The sequence below is a fragment of the Anas platyrhynchos genome, chromosome W (assembly GCF_047663525.1).
Source record: "Anas platyrhynchos isolate ZD024472 breed Pekin duck chromosome W, IASCAAS_PekinDuck_T2T, whole genome shotgun sequence".
Classification (NCBI taxonomy): Eukaryota; Metazoa; Chordata; class Aves; order Anseriformes; family Anatidae; genus Anas; species Anas platyrhynchos.
The window spans coordinates 204,300-222,175 of NC_092620.1; the positions used below are offsets into that span (position 1 = coordinate 204,300).

At 38.6% G+C, this 17,876-nt stretch overlaps 1 long non-coding RNA gene across 1 annotated transcript; it reads right to left on the minus strand.

Annotated features, from left to right (window-relative positions):
- Positions 1–743: 743 nt before the first annotated feature.
- LOC113843161 (uncharacterized) lies at positions 744–16,994 on the minus strand. Its single transcript, XR_011805642.1, has 3 exons — positions 16,795–16,994; positions 9,760–9,844; positions 744–988 (listed from the first exon to the last, which is right to left on the minus strand). It is a non-coding gene; the product is annotated as an uncharacterized lncRNA (long non-coding RNA).
- Positions 16,995–17,876: the final 882 nt, after the last annotated feature.

The window sequence follows — 17,876 nt, forward strand, 5'->3', positions numbered from 1 at the left end:
TCTAACTTGGTATTTATACTCAGTAACATCGTGGACTCTGTACTTTGGAAACAGTATCTTGGGAACTATTAGCAATTATACCTATTGTTTTTCTCCGTTAGAGAGTCAATCTGTGGAGGGGAAAGGGGAAGATACTTTTTCTTACTTGATTACTCTCCCTTTCTCCTTCACCACCCCTGTATCCTCCTGGATCACTCTGCCTTCCTCCTTCACCACCCTCTTATCCCCTGAGCTTGTCAAAATAGCTCTCCAAGATATTGAATATTATTGGGATACTCAGAATACCATAGTCTTGTTGTTCTGCCTCATGAATGCACTTCAGATTCTGCTTAAAGTTAAACAACTACTTATGAAGCTCATCCGGAGATCTGCCCGGAGGCAGGATAGTTGTGGGTGGCAGGGAGTATGGGTGGATATGGGCAGGCATCTAGAGCAGTTGGCACCCCCAGTGTGTTGGAAATTCACCCCTGAACAATGGCAAAATCCTCAAAAACTGGCAGAATGCTTGAAAAAAAAGGTGTCATGATTCTGGCAGTTCCAAAGTAACACAAATCATTGTAACGTGCTGGGGCCTGGCTCATGCCTATCGAGCTGCCATTGATACTGCTATCAACTTAGTGACAGACCCATTTCTTTTCAGTAATACTGAAATACCCACATAGAAGTGCTTATTAGAAAATGAGAAATAAAAAATCAAAAAATACACAGATATAGTGAAATCATATGCCTAAAGATGTCCTGAACATTTACCTATTTATTCATGTCTACCTATGAACACAAGAGCTTAGGTACCCAATTTTAAAAACAGCTGCAGCTTTTCTTTGTATTTATGCCCAGCTTGAATGTTTATTGCATAGCATGAAGTTGAAAGGTTATTGACAGAAAATTTAAGGCAGCGGTTTGGATATCAGAGACTGAATTCTTTGTCTCACTCTCCCAAGCCTTCTTTAAATAAGTTGCATCATCTTTGTTCTTCACTCTTTCCCATCTGCAGAACAAGGAAAACAAATCCCAATTTACATTGGCGTTACGAACATTGATTCATTACTGTCTTTAGAGGAGATCAATCCACTGATAAAAGGTGGAAGAAGAATGTAAAGTATTTCTATTACACAACAATGAAAATGGGGATACTGCCAAGGTCTGCCCTGGCTAAAATGAAAGCTCCAATGCCAACTCCAGACCCTCTGGGACCTGGAAACTGGATGGCCTTTGGTTATCTGGCAGGATTTGTGAATTCTGATCAGGGCAGGAATAATATTTAGCACTTGTGAAGAGTTTCTTTAAATCTACAGTTTCTATTTCTCAGTAACGCAGTGCTCTTTAGTGTCTTACTTGTCATGGTTGTGTGATTTGTGCTGCAAAGTAAATGTCTTCTCTCTGCTGTATATTCCTGCTGGCTTCTGTCGGTGGAAGTGCACAAGGTACTCAAGGCCCATAAGTAGTCCATCACAGTTCAATGGCCCCTTTTATTTCTTGCTATCAAGTCCCATAAAGGTCTTGTGAGAGCTCTTAGATCTTTATGATGTTATGAAAATCACCATAAAAGGAACATTTAGAAAGAGATGACAGTGAAGCCAACAAGAAGAGAAGCTTTATATCCAACACTCACCCCAGTGAGGGTCAGTGCAGGACACACAAGTGTGCAAGCCAAGGGTAAGTAATAATACAGGGTTTGTTTTACAGAAATAAAATGTCCAGCTCTTGGACTGCGGTGGCAGTCAGCTATGCCTAAGACATATGTGATTCTTGGTGTACTCCTGATCTATATCAAACATACCATTTATATGTTTGTAAATATTAGCAAATATTTTTTTTCTTTATTTTCTTTCCCTTGCATGTGCAAGAATGTAAATTTAGAGACAAAATTTCCCAAGTGCTTTAGTCCCATGAGTAAAAGCAGTAGCTGGTAATGAGAATATAAGCAACAGTATTTCCTTATTTAGTGGAGTACCGTTACAGGGAGGGTAGGCTTCTGTTCATCTGTGGCTAGCCTTTTGAATCCTACTACTGTCTCACCTCATGGGTTGGTCCTTCAACACTATGGACCTTATTTCCAGTGTGTACCTCCCTTTTGGCATCCACAATGTTTTGTAATGATTCCAGGCCTCAGGCAATGGAGTCTGCTGGAGCACCTCAGAGAGAATTGGCTCTTGACCTGATCACAATTTTTCCACCAAAACACATTTTCCAGAAAATAACTTTTTTTCACTTTTTTTTTTTTTAACTTCTTGGTTTTGTTGTTATTGTTGTTGTTTCCTGGAGACACAATGCTACTTGGAAAGCTTTTGTCAGAAGTCAGGCAAGTTGGCTGCCTGGCTAATGGTATAACTGCTTGATGGGCTCACAGGCTGGCCAGCTTCTTTGGGAACTGGCCAACTGCTTGGCTTCCTTGCTTGTAGCTGAGCAGGTATGTTGGCTGGCCAATGAACTGGATTTCCTTTTTTTTTTTTGTGGTGACTTTCCATTTGCTGGAAACAGTTGGCACTGGTATTTTGTTCAAAGCATAATGTTAGCAACTTATAATGTTAACAAATTATGCACAAAGCAGAAGATGTGTTTTTGTTTTGTTTTGGTTTGGTTCTTTTGTTTCTTTTCTTCCAGCCACCACTCATCACCTGGCATATGCAGCACACAGCTACACTCTGGTTCTAAAGATGTTACATCCAAGTAGAAAGGTCTTGATACCACTTTTGACCAGAGTTTGTGTTTCAGCTTGTGTCTAATGTTGGTGACAGTAGACTGCAGTCATTTTCTAGTGTGGTCTAAAATACAACTTCATTTTATTGACTGATTGATTTGGGGAGTAGTAAAAAAGATGAAAGCCACTCTAAGCTCCCCTTTTCCCTCCTTATTTTGTAATCTATCAGCATATTTTAGAAAGTCTCCTGGCTTAGATTTTTGAGATTAAGAAAGTATTAGATATTTTACTCATTCCTACTACATGTGAATGCATGTGATGGTCTTGTCTATTTTTTCTACGTAACAAAACATCAATGCCCCAAAGGCACTGGTCATTTATCTAATTATGCCAGCATTCTTGACACTGTCTTGAACTTTTCCACAGAGACTTTTTGTGCATCATCAGCAACACATGAGACAGCATGCCTTCTTAGATCTTTTTCAAGTAACCCCTTAAAGATTTCCTCTATTTTTCTTCTCTATACAGTTTCTTCCATTTTAATTTAGCTAACGACTATTGTATTTGATGAGGAGTACAGAGATGTTGTATTTTAGAGGCTAGAATCACTGTATTTCCAACAAATTTGTGTGAATATTTTTTTAAGGAAATATGACTGTACATCTGAAGTGCAAAAATGGCTAGTAACAGTTAGTTTAATGCAGATTTTACATTAAATTTGTCTTTCCAAGCCCATGAATATATTTTATATCTAATTTGTGTAACAGTCTTGTATTCATGCAGGCTACTATATACTGCGTATATTCAATGAAGTTAAAATTAAAACGTTTTGACCACAATCCATCTTCTTGGATCCTTTGAGCTTTCCCATGCCAGACAATATATCTGGCAGGCATTCTTTCTCCAAGAGTTTGCAAGCAAATTACTGGAGCTAGACAAACTTTCAGCAAAGTGTTTTAGAATATTTATCCTAAGGTTACTTACAAATTCAGTTTGAAATCATTAGATACCTTGGCCAGAACCTGATCCTCTTCTTCTTTTACCACAAAGATAAAGGAGGATGTAACAAATATCGCTTTTATCTGACAGCCTGGGAGTAGAGTATTCGTCTGGGCTGTGAGAAACCCGGGTATTAGTACCACAACTCCGCTTTGCATAAAATATTTAAATATTACAAAGGGAAGACCACAGAAAAGTATCCAAGAATGAGCTTCCACCTGGTGAATGATAAACTCCCTGGAAAACTAGAGCTCCAGTCCCTGCTCCTATGAATAAGCAAAGAGAAGGTGCATCAGCACATAACTGAGAGCTGCTCTTTAACCATATGTGCTGATTATGCCACTCAGCTGGCAAATGAGTAATGGAGACACAGGACAGAGCTGAATCTGAATCTCTCATACCCTCTGTAAATGGGCAGCCCTTGAGACAGGGAATAAAGGGAGAACTGCCTCCCCAGTGGCAGTTCCTAGAACTTCTCCTTCTCTCCATATTTCTACTTCTGTGTGAATTCTTCAAATGAAATATTTCGTGTCAGCTGGAACATGACATGTCAAATTAAATCAATTTCTAATTTTTGTTTGGCAAGAAGATTAGAATTCTGTTTGATCCCAGCTGAATTTGCCCCCAGATTTTTATTTAACTGCCAAGCCACAAAACCAATTATTTGGACAGCCATCTAGTAGAGGTGTCTGATGAAAATGATCACCAAAAAAAAGTACTGAAAAACCATGCTGGTTTTCTCTGTTTCTGTGAATAGATAACCTAATTGCCAAACAAATATTTTTAACTATTTCCTTCCCCTTGGCTCCCACATTCTTGTAAGATTTCAAGGGTAATCAAAAAATCCATACGAGGCTTGTCCTTTTCTCCTGTGATTTTCATGCTCAACAGGAGTTACCAGTCTTCAGAGGCTAATTGCACCTCATTTCAGCTAAGGTACAGTAGATGACCACAGGCATCATACAGACATAGGAGTGCAAATTAAGCAGAGAGGTTTAAACATTCTCTAGAAGGGGACTCAAATAGTTCTGTGCTTTGTTTTTGCTGTTGCTGTTGTTTTTTCAGCTGAAGGGGCAGTAGGCACTAGCTTTGGGGTTGTAGTTGGAAGCTGAGCAGTGAAATTATTTTACAAATTCACATACCCCAACAATTGGCCTCAGATAGTAGACCTTACCAGCAGCATGAATTAACATGGTTGGGTTAGTAGAAGCACTGCCTGGGAACTGATGCAACAGCTCTAACAATCCAACAACTGCAAGAAAAGTGGGTAATTCAAGCTTATATTGGAATTATATCTGCTTCCTCAAACCTCTAGTGTTCCACCTGCATTGCAAAGCTGACCATCTGCCCAATCCCTTTGTTTAAAACACTGACCTCAGGAGTTATTTCAGATAGTTACACAGATTAACTGAGCAGATGGTTTTAAATAAACATCCACCCAAGTGGTTAACATATGCTAATCAAACCGGCAGAGCTAACAGTCATGTGCCTGCATCTTTTCCCATCCAGAGTGGCCAGAGGTCTGTTCTTAAGAGTGGTGCAACTTCTACAGTGCCCAGAACAGGTACTAACATAACCTCTGGTTTAACAAATCATTAAACATGTGTTTAAATATCACCACAGCAATCAGATTTGAATCCTGATTGAAGAGCCTTGTTCAATTAGAAGAACACTGGAATTTCTATGAGAAATCAGATTGAACATCCAGCTAGTCCCAGCCCACCTGAGATAGAGGTCAGACCAGCATTTCACGATGCAGGCAGAAGCAGCATGTAGTAGGCAGATGGAAGTCCATCTGCTCCAGAGTAGCTTAAATAATGGGGTATAAGATCAAAGATACTCTCCTGTGTCTTTCATTTAGTCTCCCTTTTCCAAATTGTTTTCCTTATTACACATACTTTTTTTTTCTCCTGTACATCCTTCACTCTGTGAAAATATCATCCTTTCCAATCTCTCTTCTCATGAGAGTTTCAGATCCTTTTTATCACGCTTTTCAGCACCTCAACCACCTGCTTGGTACCTGGCACAGCAGAGTGCCTCCCTACTTTTGGTTCCCACTAGTAAGCAGAGAGGTCAGGGAGATGGGTGGAATTTCCTGGTTCCTTTTTGTCACCATGTGTCATCTTATTGCTGCAATCTTTGATCCTAAAAACAGTTTGTAAAGAAACACGGAAAGGAGTTTTGAGTGAAGTGTTCATTGGTGATAGATGTAACTTGAAGGGCACAGGGACCCTGAGAAATAAATAAGGTTTGGCTTCTCTGATATGACTATTAAAATTACAGATAGATCAGCTCAACAACGATGTGCAGTTTCAGTTCATTTTTCATTGGTCTCAAAGCATATGCTGAAACTCTGAGGAGGGTTCCAGGCATATTGAGATGATTCAAGTTTGGGCTGCCTTAGTCTTAATCTTCTTCTCTCCTTTCCAGCCTTGTATTCCCTTCTTCTTCCTTATGCTAGAACAAATATTTGTATGCCTGCAAGAGGATCTGTTTTTGAAATGATCTGGTTTAAAGATAATAACTTTAAACTATTTCTATTTTTACCTGTCTAACTATTTGCTTATTTATTTATTTATTTATTTTTGAAACTGCCGAGGCTGCTTGTGGGCCTATGGACTATTTACATCCTTTTCTAGTGGTACATGCAGCAGAATAGGCTTTGAATTCATCAGCTACAGAAGGATGAAGGTCTCCTATTTCTTCTACTGAGCTGTGGGAAGATTCTACCTTCTAAGATTCCCTGTTCTACTTAGTGGTATGTCTAATTAATTTTCTCTTAGAAAGTGTTTTGAGCTGCACTGCATCTGCAGAACAAACTCTTAAAGCCCAAATCAGACCATACTTTTGGCTAGGGGCCACTAGAGTGGGAGAAGCAACAAACATATTTATAATAGGCATTTTATCCATCAGAATAATGTCAACAGACAAATTACCATAACCTGACTGAACCAGCTCAGTCCTCCTGCAAGTCAAAGCCTAGATTGTATTGGGAATGTTTGTTTTGCCATTTTTTAAATAAATGAAGAAATCAATGGTGTATTCATAGCAGTCAGCAGAGCAAGTAGTCAGTTTAGATGGACAACCCCAGAACCATTAATGTTGGCACTAAGTGACTGCAGTTCTGGCTGGTATGAGTATTAATCCTACCTGGGTAAACACAGATTTGCCTGAGTCACAAATTTAAGCTGTGTCAGCTGCCATGCTTTCATCTACTAGTTTCAGGAATGTGGTTTCTGCACTGGATCCATCTGGAAATTACCCCCAAGACAGATTGCTTGTCAGTATCTCCTTTAGGGCTTGTCCTCAGTGCTAAAAGCTGCTTTTTTTTTTTTTTTTTTTTTTTTAACCTTAGAGTAACTGACATACATCAACTATCCTAAGATAAAAGGAAAGGTAAAGAATACCTGCAGCCACAAAAGCCATGGCAATGAGACAGGAGAGTGATGCTGGATGTGAAGTAGAGCCTTAGTGCAGTAAGACTTTGTAATCTTAGGGAAACATGGGAGCTGTCTATTATGTCTTCTCATTCGTGCTGGCATATATGCTGAGTGAATGAGACCAGGAATAAAGACTGTACAACGTGCACAAGAACACAAACATTGTTTTAATCATGACTTTGGAGGCATAACTTTTCCATTCTGAACTGTTTAAAAACAAAACAAACAAACAAAAAAAAACGTAATTTCTGTACTTTTCACACTGTTTCACACAGAGGTTAGTCTTTGCTTTCAGCTTTATTAGGGGCTTTTTGGACCTTTAGCAGTCATTTTATTGTATGATTGCCCTTGCTATTGACAGAGAAGTGGCTTGTTGCTGTTAATACTTTCAAGGCAGTGTACTGGGGAGGAACAACGACTGGAGCAGCATTGCCCAGCTGTCCCGGAGCCTTAAACATAATTCCAAAGCTTCACAGCACAGAATATAAAGGGTTGTTGTGGTGAGGCCACCAAGTCTATCAGCAAGGCCTGACACTTTTGGCCATGTTCCACTAGCAAGACACAGATAAAGGATATCTTCTAAGTCTCTTAAGTAGATACTTAGATATTTTCTCTCCAAATCATCGTCTCTCTTTTGAAAAACACTTGCTTTTCAGAAAGCTAGGATTAATACTGAAATTGTTGTTACTCATGTTAAAATTTGAGGTCTCTAAGTTTAGCAGAGAATGTATGATGATGTACATTTGTGTCTCAGATTTTGAGTTGATACAATCATGTCCAAGTGAGTTAAAAGATGAAAATACTAAATTCATCAAATGGATGTATAAGGCAGGGAAGCCGAGTTATCCTCATTAGGCAGTCTTAAGCCATGTTAACATTTTCCTTTCTCAGTGTATTGACAATACCAGAAGATATCTCACCATTCCTAACTTTTCCTGAGTCTCTGTATTAAAGGGTAGATTAGCAGCTGACTTTTCAGCCTTTGTGTTTGCAGATCTTTCTTTGACTTCAGTTTCACCTTGCATGCCATCTTTTCCCCTGCTTTTTCCCCTCAACAAGAGGTGCAAATACCAGATAACTGACAGTTTAAGAATTTGTGATCACCACTGGCTTTTATGGTTGGAGCTCATTATTAAAAGGGATGCTAGAAATCCCCAGGCATGGAAAATGTATAGCTAACATGGAGTTCAGGTCTCTCCACAGATCTTATGCCTAGAGACCTGAGATTGCTTAAATGATAAAGTTCCTGTCGCTTCTGGCTGTGAAGGCAACTTTGACGTGGTCACTGTTCCTAACCTGCAGCAGGGCAAGTTTAAACAATCATAGTCAGAAGTGTGAATTCTCCTTTTGATCTCTCTGAACTGTTAATTGTTTATCCTCAATTAAATATTTACTTTGGACTTGTTTTCTAATCTAAGGCTTTAAGCTGCATAATGCAGGTGCAGACTCATGCCATTTTAAGACTGCCAATAGTATTTTCAAGATAAGCTTAAGTTTTAGCAACTTGAAAAAAAACAACTGAGGCTGCTAGACATGCAAGCTGTTTCTAAAGGGAGTCTTAGGTTTCTAAATCCCTGAGGTACATTTGAAGATGTAGCTTCTTTGAAGAAAAGAAAAGCATAATGATTAGACAGAATATACCCCAATATGTAAGAAGTTAAGAGTGTCTTTAAGGATTTGGCTTAAGGCAGTAGGCAATTAAATGAGGCTAAATCAACATAGAGAATGCTATGTCCACTCAGATTACATCGGTTTAACACCAGTTTCTATACCAGTATAAGGCTTACTTGCCTAACATACCTATAGCTGTGTTAATGTAGGTTTACTTAAGGAACTGCTCCAAGAAGTGGAAAGTGTTAGGACAAGGGAGGACATATGTTTAGATTTTTGTGAACATTAGTTGCAAAATTATTTCCTCTGTTTGGGAAAATAAAATGACTTTTGGACACAGATTGCTAATGCCTTACTGAAATGAGAAATCTCAGTCTTAAATCCTTGTTTGCTCTGCCAGACCTCAGCTTTTTTTCACTTTTTTTCACTTTTTTTTTTTTTTTTTTTTTTTTTTTTTTTTTTTTTTGTGGTGGTGGTGGAGGGCTTTCTTTGGTCAAATTTCTTTCTATCTTAGCTGAGAAGTGGCAGCAACAGCTTGCTCTGATAACCACATAGTTGATTTCACTGTCACCCCTTCTGGGATGAAAGATGTAGCTGTTGCACTTTAGTTTCGATTGAGATGGTTTCTCTGTATCTAGGAACAAATCCTTAGACCTTAGCACAGATAAATTCCCATTATTTTCTTTATACTTGCTGTTCTTCATCAAGTGTTGAGTAGAAAATGAGTAAACTTCTGAATCATCATGCATTTCATTAATTTAATTGTTGTTTCCTCTATCTACCAGAGCCTAGACTTGCATATGTAGTACCTGTTTCCCTTGATCTCTCTCTACTAGAGTTAGCTGCAATAAATTCTGCAAGAGAAAAGGGTTACACTCAATAAATAAATTAAATATACAAATATCAACATTTTTCCTATGCTGCACAATCAGATAGGACTGGTACAGCCAAGAACATTATTCATACCATTGGCATCTAACACATTTATACCATTTGGTGCCACATACTTTTAAAATAGGAATACTGATGTGGCACAATGTGATCACCCACCACTTCTGAGAGCCTTACGTTCTTTCCAGCTGAGAGACCTCATTTTACAGAGTTTCATATTTCCAACAGCAACACTCAGAGATGGTCTCTGTCAAGACTTGACCTGGAAGACAGGGAGTAAAGAAAACTTTTAGACTATTAGTTCTGAAACAAAATGTGAAAGCGGGGCTGATAGCAGGGGATCTGAAAGAGTCTGGAGGCTAAACCTGAGACACAGAGCTGCAGAAACAGCCTTGTGATGCTGACATGGAGCTAAAGACATGTACATGTAAGCCCAAGTTTTTGACTGGTTTGCAGACCTGCTAGTTGGATTCTAAGCAAGCCACATGCTGCCATTAATTAAAGGTAACCCTCAAAAAGATTCTCATCATTCTCTTCCTTTGAAGTCAGAGTAGATAAAATTATCTTTTAGGTGCTAATGACACTCCCCTTCAGTATCAGGTCACCTCCCAGAGATTTTATGGTTAATCCAAATATATACAATTTCTCTGAACGTGATTCTTGTTATCCATTTGTCTTCAGACTATTACCTTCCCAGTACAAGGGTGCTCCTTTTCTTGATTCTGTCCTCCTATCATATAGTGGGGGATTTTATAATATAGCTTCTATTTTAAATATATGCTATCATTCAATGCATCTCCTGGTATAAAATAAGTGTCATAATCATTGTGCTGAATCATCAGTAGTTCTTGAGCCTGAGAATATGTAGTCTAAAAGAAGAACTTATAAAAGCACGTAAGGATTCATTAACTCACTGGCTTCTGATTCAACAGAACTATTAAGCATTTACCTAAATCCCTATGCAGTAGAACACTTAATCTGAAATTAACTCAGGGTTTAAAATACACTTATTTATAAGAAAACACTTAAACAAAATTATATACGTAATGGAACTGAATCACAATTTTGCCTTGACCAGGATAGCCAACTAGGTTTAAAAGAAATTATGAAAAAGCCATTTGGGCCAAGTTTTCACCCAGAAATTGTACTTCTTCAACTATCTTCTGAAGTGTGGATGAAGTTATATGGGTAGTGAAGTGTTTATGTCAGAGTATGTCAATACCATAGAAAAAGGAGAACATCATATATACTTCTTTCAGTTGCAGTCTTCCTGTAGGTTTCAGCTATGTGTTTGTGCTGGTTAAAGTCATGCCTCTGACCAAAATACCACAATATACCCTAAGTAATCCACACTGGAGAAACAGTGAAATGAATAATCTCATCTGTCAAAGACATCATGAGGTTGTGAAGATAGTGCTGGATGGAAAAACACTTGCTCAAAACAAAATAACAGAAAAAACTTTCCTAGTTCCTTAGTTAACATACGGGTTCCCAAAATTTTAAGCTCTTTCAGAGTAAACACAAATGCAGTACATTTCTATAGCAAATTAAAATAAATGTGATAGTAAAGAAGAAGTAGGGGAATAAAAGAAGGTATCAATATCTTTTATGTCCTTGTTTCAGTTTCCATTCACATATTGTAAGTGGCATAAACATTAGACAGTAGCTGAAGAAATTAAAGAAGAGCACACCAGTAGGAAGCAGCACTATAACACAGCAAGCTCCTACGATAAAGCTATCTCCCAGCAATAAAAGCAAGGGCAGCCAGCAGCAGCCAAAAGCCAGAAAAGAACAGAAAGTACCCATAACAGCATGCCTTCTGAAATAATCAGTGGGCAAGATTAATACTCTGTTTGACAATTCCCTTTTTTAGAATTGAAATTTTCAAGTGAAGTAGCATACCCTGACCATAAAGTGATCTACAAAGGGAAAACAATAGTCTCTCTAGTTTTTTGTGAGAATCTGGAGCCAAGTGGAATTGTCAACTTTAGTTTTTTATGACTGATTTACCTTCAGGACTCTTTGGAAATCTTGGATGTTTTACTTTGAGGTTTTTATTTCTGTTTATTTGAATTACTGGCATCAGTCTCTGATTAAATGATGTGAGAGGATAGGAGGAAAGGAAACATAATGTCTTTAGCAAAGACTTTTTTGACTCCTAACACCTTCTAGGGTGTTAGAATTGGAAATTTGCAAACCATGAAAATGTGTTCTTAGGAGGCAGAAACCTCAGTTAATCAAGTTTCCTTTTCCTAGTTGGCTGAAGTGCTACACCAGGTGTCTGCTCACTGGTACATTTTTATTTTTTTCTAAATCTTATCTTTCCTAAATTTCTGTTGTTATGTGTATGTGTGTGCAAAGAGGATCCATGAATTTGGGGGGCATACTTTTGCCCTTTTTTCTAAAAGGAAAAAGTACTGAAATGTTTCTGGGGTTATGATTGAAGGACTTTTTGTAGATCTTTTTATGTTTTCCCAACATTTGCTGGGAATCCCTGAGATTCAGATTTTAAAAAGCCATGTGGTAACATAATTAGATTTAAATACATTTCCCTTAATCCAAAACTAGATCGACACTGGAGAGATGCCACTGGAGAATTAGTCAAGTGGTTTGATCAATTCCTAACATCTTATATTGACTAATTGTCTTTATCTGACAGGCAATATTTAAATCTATAAATCTATAAACCTATATTATAAACCCATGCCTACAGGCATATAGACAAAGCCATATTCACAGCTCCTAGTAGTAGCTCTGTGGTTCCTAAGAAGAATTTGAAAAGCCTAGGTGTGCCATTACTGCTACCTAAACTTCAACCTGACCACCAAACATGAAATGTAGGATGACTTCTAAAAATACCTCTTCTGGAGTTCTTAGCCATGTAGAAAATGAAAATAATATTGGGGATCTTCTTTGTAAACAGAAGATTGTAATTAAAGCATCTGACTGTAGGGAAATGCCTGTGTCCATGAGGCATCAATGACTGTTGAATTTTCTAAGTGAATTGTCAGTTATAGTAACCACCCAATTTTATCCTGGCCTGATCACACAAAAGTACTTTCATTTGTGATTATACTACATCAACTGATAGTACTGCCAATGAGTTGGCAGTTTCAAATGTTAAGACACCTTATTTTCCTACATTTGGCTGCAAAATTCAGAACTGCATTTGTCTGTTCTCTAAAAAAATAATGCAAAAAATTGGTGCCAGAAACTCAGCACACATGCAATGCTTTGCTAACAACCCAGTGCCAGTAAGTGGCCAGTGGGACTGATCACACATTTCCTTTCTAAACTCTGACAATATAAAATCTGAACAGTGCATTGCATAACCTGAACATTTGTATTAAAAAAAAAAAAAAAAAAAAAAGTAAAAGTTGCAGTGATGAGTGAACTGAAATGCAAACACCCAGAGTATGGAAGCAACCATTTTCACAGGACAGCAGAGTTTGAAGAAGTTGCTAGTCTTGCTGCCCCAATCACTTTCCCAAGATGTGACAAGCAAAGACTGTCTTGTACATCTCTCTACCATCAAATTCTCAATTGGCTAAGCGTTGTTACGGCTTCAGGAGTAAAGTGAACACAGAAAAAATCTGTCTAGTTGTATATATATATAAAAGCACTTTACATAAACACATAGGCTTATAAATTAACATGATAAAATCTTGTTAGGTGAAATGAATGTAATAGAACCGTTTTCAGATTCCCCTCCTAAATACACATTCTCATCCATCTATGAATGCAAAATTGATCTACACATGTAAATTGGATAACTAATTGAACAGTTACTAGGTTGATGTGCTCAGGTGGGGGTCAATTTTAATATCTACCTCAAATTGTGTGGATGCAATGTAGGTGTTCTTCTGAGTTTATGACTAATGTACCTCAGGGGAGAGCTATGAAAGAGAGAAAATAATCTCTCAAGAATGTACTAAACTTGATTAGTTTGAGCCTAAACATTTGATCAGTCTTTGAACCTGAGGCAAGAAGGTTTCAGGAAGCTTCTCTAAGACAATCACCCTGAGCTCTGATCACAGGTTCAGGATTGGCATCTCTTTCCTATTAAAGGATATTATGCTGGATCTGGAAAGTATTTAAGTGTGCAGTAAGTGTGTTTAGATACTTTACTGCACACACTAGTTTCAGACAGTACTGTGTATTTAGGGCATGATTCTGAGTGAGGAGGCTATATATTTCAGTGTTTTGTTTTGTTTATTTTGTATTATTACTTTATTTTGTTTGTTTTGTTTTCCTCTCAGTTCCATTGCTTTTTATGTTTCTACTCACCACTATCATATTTAGTTGTTCCTCTTGCTTTACACGTCCACTGATGACATGCTTCTTCTACTGTAGAGACTGTAGAGAATCCATCCCTATGCAATGAGGGGCCAAATCCTTTATCTCTTTTTTTTTTTTTTTTTTTTAAAGTGTTGTTTCTCCTCATATGCTGGACCTTGAGAGGGGAATGTACCTTCAGAAGTGACCAGTGCCCTTCAAATTCTTATCTAAAGGAATCCCACAGGAAACCTTGGAGCTCTTACAAAAATTTGGACTGTCTGTTATTTATCAGATTTACAAGGACACTAGTCTTTGGCTATCAAGCCCTCTTTGAGCCACCAACTGTCCTCTGTCTCCTTGCCTTTAACAGTAGAGGTAAACATTGACTTAAGTTTGCTTCGTGCTATCAATATGTAGTACAAACAGGTTAACTATAAATGCTGGCAAGATCTTAGCTCAGTATTAGCCATGAAGCCCTGACATCAGCGCCTGATTATGTCAAGTTACAGGCTCTCTAGCAACTGACAACAAATATTCGGACCCAGCCTTTATTGGGTGGGGAAACTCAGAACATCTTTCCCAGAGCAACAAGTGGTCGGCAATCATTTCCCTGGTTTATCAGAGAGAGCCTTTAAAGGTCGCTCATCTCGCAACATCTCCTTAGTTACAATGTTCCCTTTATTAATTTTTCTCCCATATGAAAAGACCCATATATCTCCTATATGGAAGGTTCTCGTGGCAAGAGAGAAACTGAAGTAACCTCTCTTGAGTAAGAATACAGAGGCTTTCTATAAAATGACTTTTTAAAGCATATCTCAATCATGTGTCATTGTAATTACATACACGTAAAAGACTGCACAAACATTCACTGCTTGGGAAAGTTAGAAGGGATGGCTTGACAGACACAGCCTATTACAGTACCTAAGCAGCAACTGGAACTGAGTTCAGAAACTATTCCTAGAGCATGATAATACAGCTTGGGCTTCTCTGAAGGGGGACATTAATACCCCCTTGAGTAAACCTGGTGAGCATTCAAAGAGAAGGCAGCTAACAGTCTAAAAAAAGACATTGTATAGAGCCATAACAATATGTAACCTGACATCATGCTGTTGAGGTAAATTAGTGAGAATAATGGTGACAGAGGATATCATCCAGCACGAACAGGCCCCAGTCCTGATGGATTCCCTGGCCTTTTTCTCACAGTCCTTCTCTTGCTTCCCCTTTCCTATCCACTTTTGTTGTACTGTTTTTGTTGTTGTTGTTGTTTTTCTTTTTCTCAGTCTCATGACCTAGGGAAAATGCACTCACATAACACAAAGCTGTAGTTTGTGCTAAATAATGCTTATAAATTATTTTAGGATCAATATATAAAAGGTATAAAAGTATTTAGTAATTTCATTTCTGTTATATTCCTTCAAAGAGCTTCTGACAGCATTTTTTTGGGGAAAATTTTGCTCTGTTTGCAACTCAGAGCAGAGTAAAAGCTTTTTCAGCCCTTAATTACTTTGTACTCCTTTTCATTTGATGAAATACATTCTGTCCACAACTCCTGACAACTCCAGCTTGTTTTAACCCCTTTAACATAAGAGTGCTTGAGCTTATGACATGGTTATCTGCACCAGTGTGCACAACTACATGGTTAAATTCTCTTTAACCATGGTTAAGCTTTCTTAACCATATTATTTAAAGTGTTTTAAACAATTAATTTATTAACAGCATTTTCAACTCATTTTTCTACATTTCTACACATAGGAGTAGGACATGATGATCCTTGTGTGTTCATTCCAGAAATCTTTGTTTCTATGATTTTTACCTTGAAGATATCTTGCACACAGTATTGTTTGATAAAAAGTCCATAACAACAAAGTCTAAGTGAGTTGAGAACAGAGATGGGCCTGCTCCAAAACTCTGGTTCTGAATGTACGTGGACTTAATCAAATTCAAAGCAAAATGTGGGGTAATGAAACTCAGCTATTTCTCACGTCCCTCCCTTCCTGACTGCAGGGGTTCTCTGTCTGTGGCACAAATGAATCCTCTCTTTGGATATGTGTAACTACCTCTCTGAAAAAAAAAAAAAAAAAAAAAAAAAAAAGTTTAAATGAAGTTGAGGTTGGGAGGAGCATCCTGTGAGCACAGAAACAGAGCTGGTGGTTCCTCTTTTTCTTGCTGGTTGAAGAGGCACTGTTCGTCTCAATGCCTCTCCTTCCTTTGGCTTACACCATCAGATTTCCTCTCCCTTTCCACACTTCTGCAATTACTGACACCACTTTGAGAGTACAGAGAGCCACAGTTTATGTGTTTGAGCCTGAAGAGAAGTGTTCTTCAGTACTCTGGCTCTGCCCCACAGGAACCCAAAGAGTGCCTGTGTTCTCCAACCTTCTCACTACATTTTTTTTCTTCTTTAATGTACACTAATCCCTTGACAGTTTCAATGTTTTTCTAGGGAAAGGGCAAGAATATTTGCTTTGTGAGGAAGCCACTAGGAATTTAGTAACCTGTATGGTAAGTTTCTCATGAAGAGAACTCTGTTCTAGCACAAATAGACTAACCTTACAGCAGTAAGATACAAAACAGCATATTCAGGGTATTACAGAAGGTGTTGGGTTGATCTGGTAAAAAGAAACTGAAGGCTGAGAGGTTACAGCTATTTGGCAAGTAAAACAACATCAAAGATATGTGTTTCAGTCCATGCCAAAATGAAATCTCTACATTTTCTAAAGGAACAGTCAACCTTGGTCATTATTTCTGTGACTGTGATGGCAGTGACCTGATCCACTGGTAGATGGCAAGAGGAGCCCTGCTGAGCCTGAGGTGTTTAGGATGAGATTTGCTTCTTCTGCTGCTCCTCCACTGTGCTTATCCCTCCTGGTGGCACCCCCATGCGTAAATGAGACCAGAGCTGGGGCAGGTGGAAGAGACCCTGCCAGGACTTACCTTCAAAGCAACCCGGCTTAGCAGCATGCATCTGCCAGCAGCAGTGTACCCTGTGCATCTCCTCCGTGCGTGATCTAACATGTCCAGTGCCAGATCCCGTTTGGAGCTGACATGCGGGCATGCATTCTCGAGTGATGACTCCCTCCAACCTCCTCCCCATTCACGTGATGCAATTACCGGGGTGTCTCTTTGTTCCAGACCTTTGACAGTTCAGAGGTCTGCAAAGGGTTGAGTGAGATTTGCTTTGCATCAAGGATAAAAAGTGTCTGAGAAGACAGTATGACACCTGTCTGTCTATAAGATGTGGAGGGTTTTAGAGGCATGAAAGACTTGTACCCAAACCCTGCATAAACAGAGTTCCTTCCAACAGAGGAAATAGGTTCTTCTGTAGACCAAAAGGAGAACAAAAAACTGAAAGAATTACAGGCAGTTTGTTTTTCAGTGAAATGCTTGCTGTTTTGTGATTCTCCTATTCTGAAGCACTATTTTTGGAGAAATACATTTGCTTCAGCGAGTGTACTTGGGAGCCTTGACCCATGTCATTGCAGCCACTGTACTCAGCTGAGCCCTTTCATGGCAGGTTGGAAAAGCAGAACAATGCACCATGCCAGGCTCTGAACATGACAAATGTTCTGTTAATTATTGCTGCACATAGCAAACTCTCAAGCAGGAACATTTCTGAACAGAAACTGCACTGCCCAAGCAGGAACAATGCATGGAGGTGGACCACTTAAACAGGACAGAGGGGTGATGTAAAAGCTTTCTCCTCTTGTAGTATTTGCAATGTCCATTCTTTATCTTTGCAGTTCAGTGGGCACAAGGGAAGTACCTCAGGGGTACTTCCCAGCAAGAAGAAAAAATAAAGATCTCTACTCCCCCCCCAGTAATCCTTAATCAAAACTCTTCCACATGCAGAAGTGTAAGATTTATGTGTTATCTACAGCCAAGCAGTGGTTTAAGTAGAGCTCAAGTGTTGTATAAACTGTATTGTGGCCATGAACACAGGGAAGAACTTCACTTGTTATTGTGCTATGCACAACCCTGTGGTGAATATCCATACCATTCTTATCCTATGTATCTGG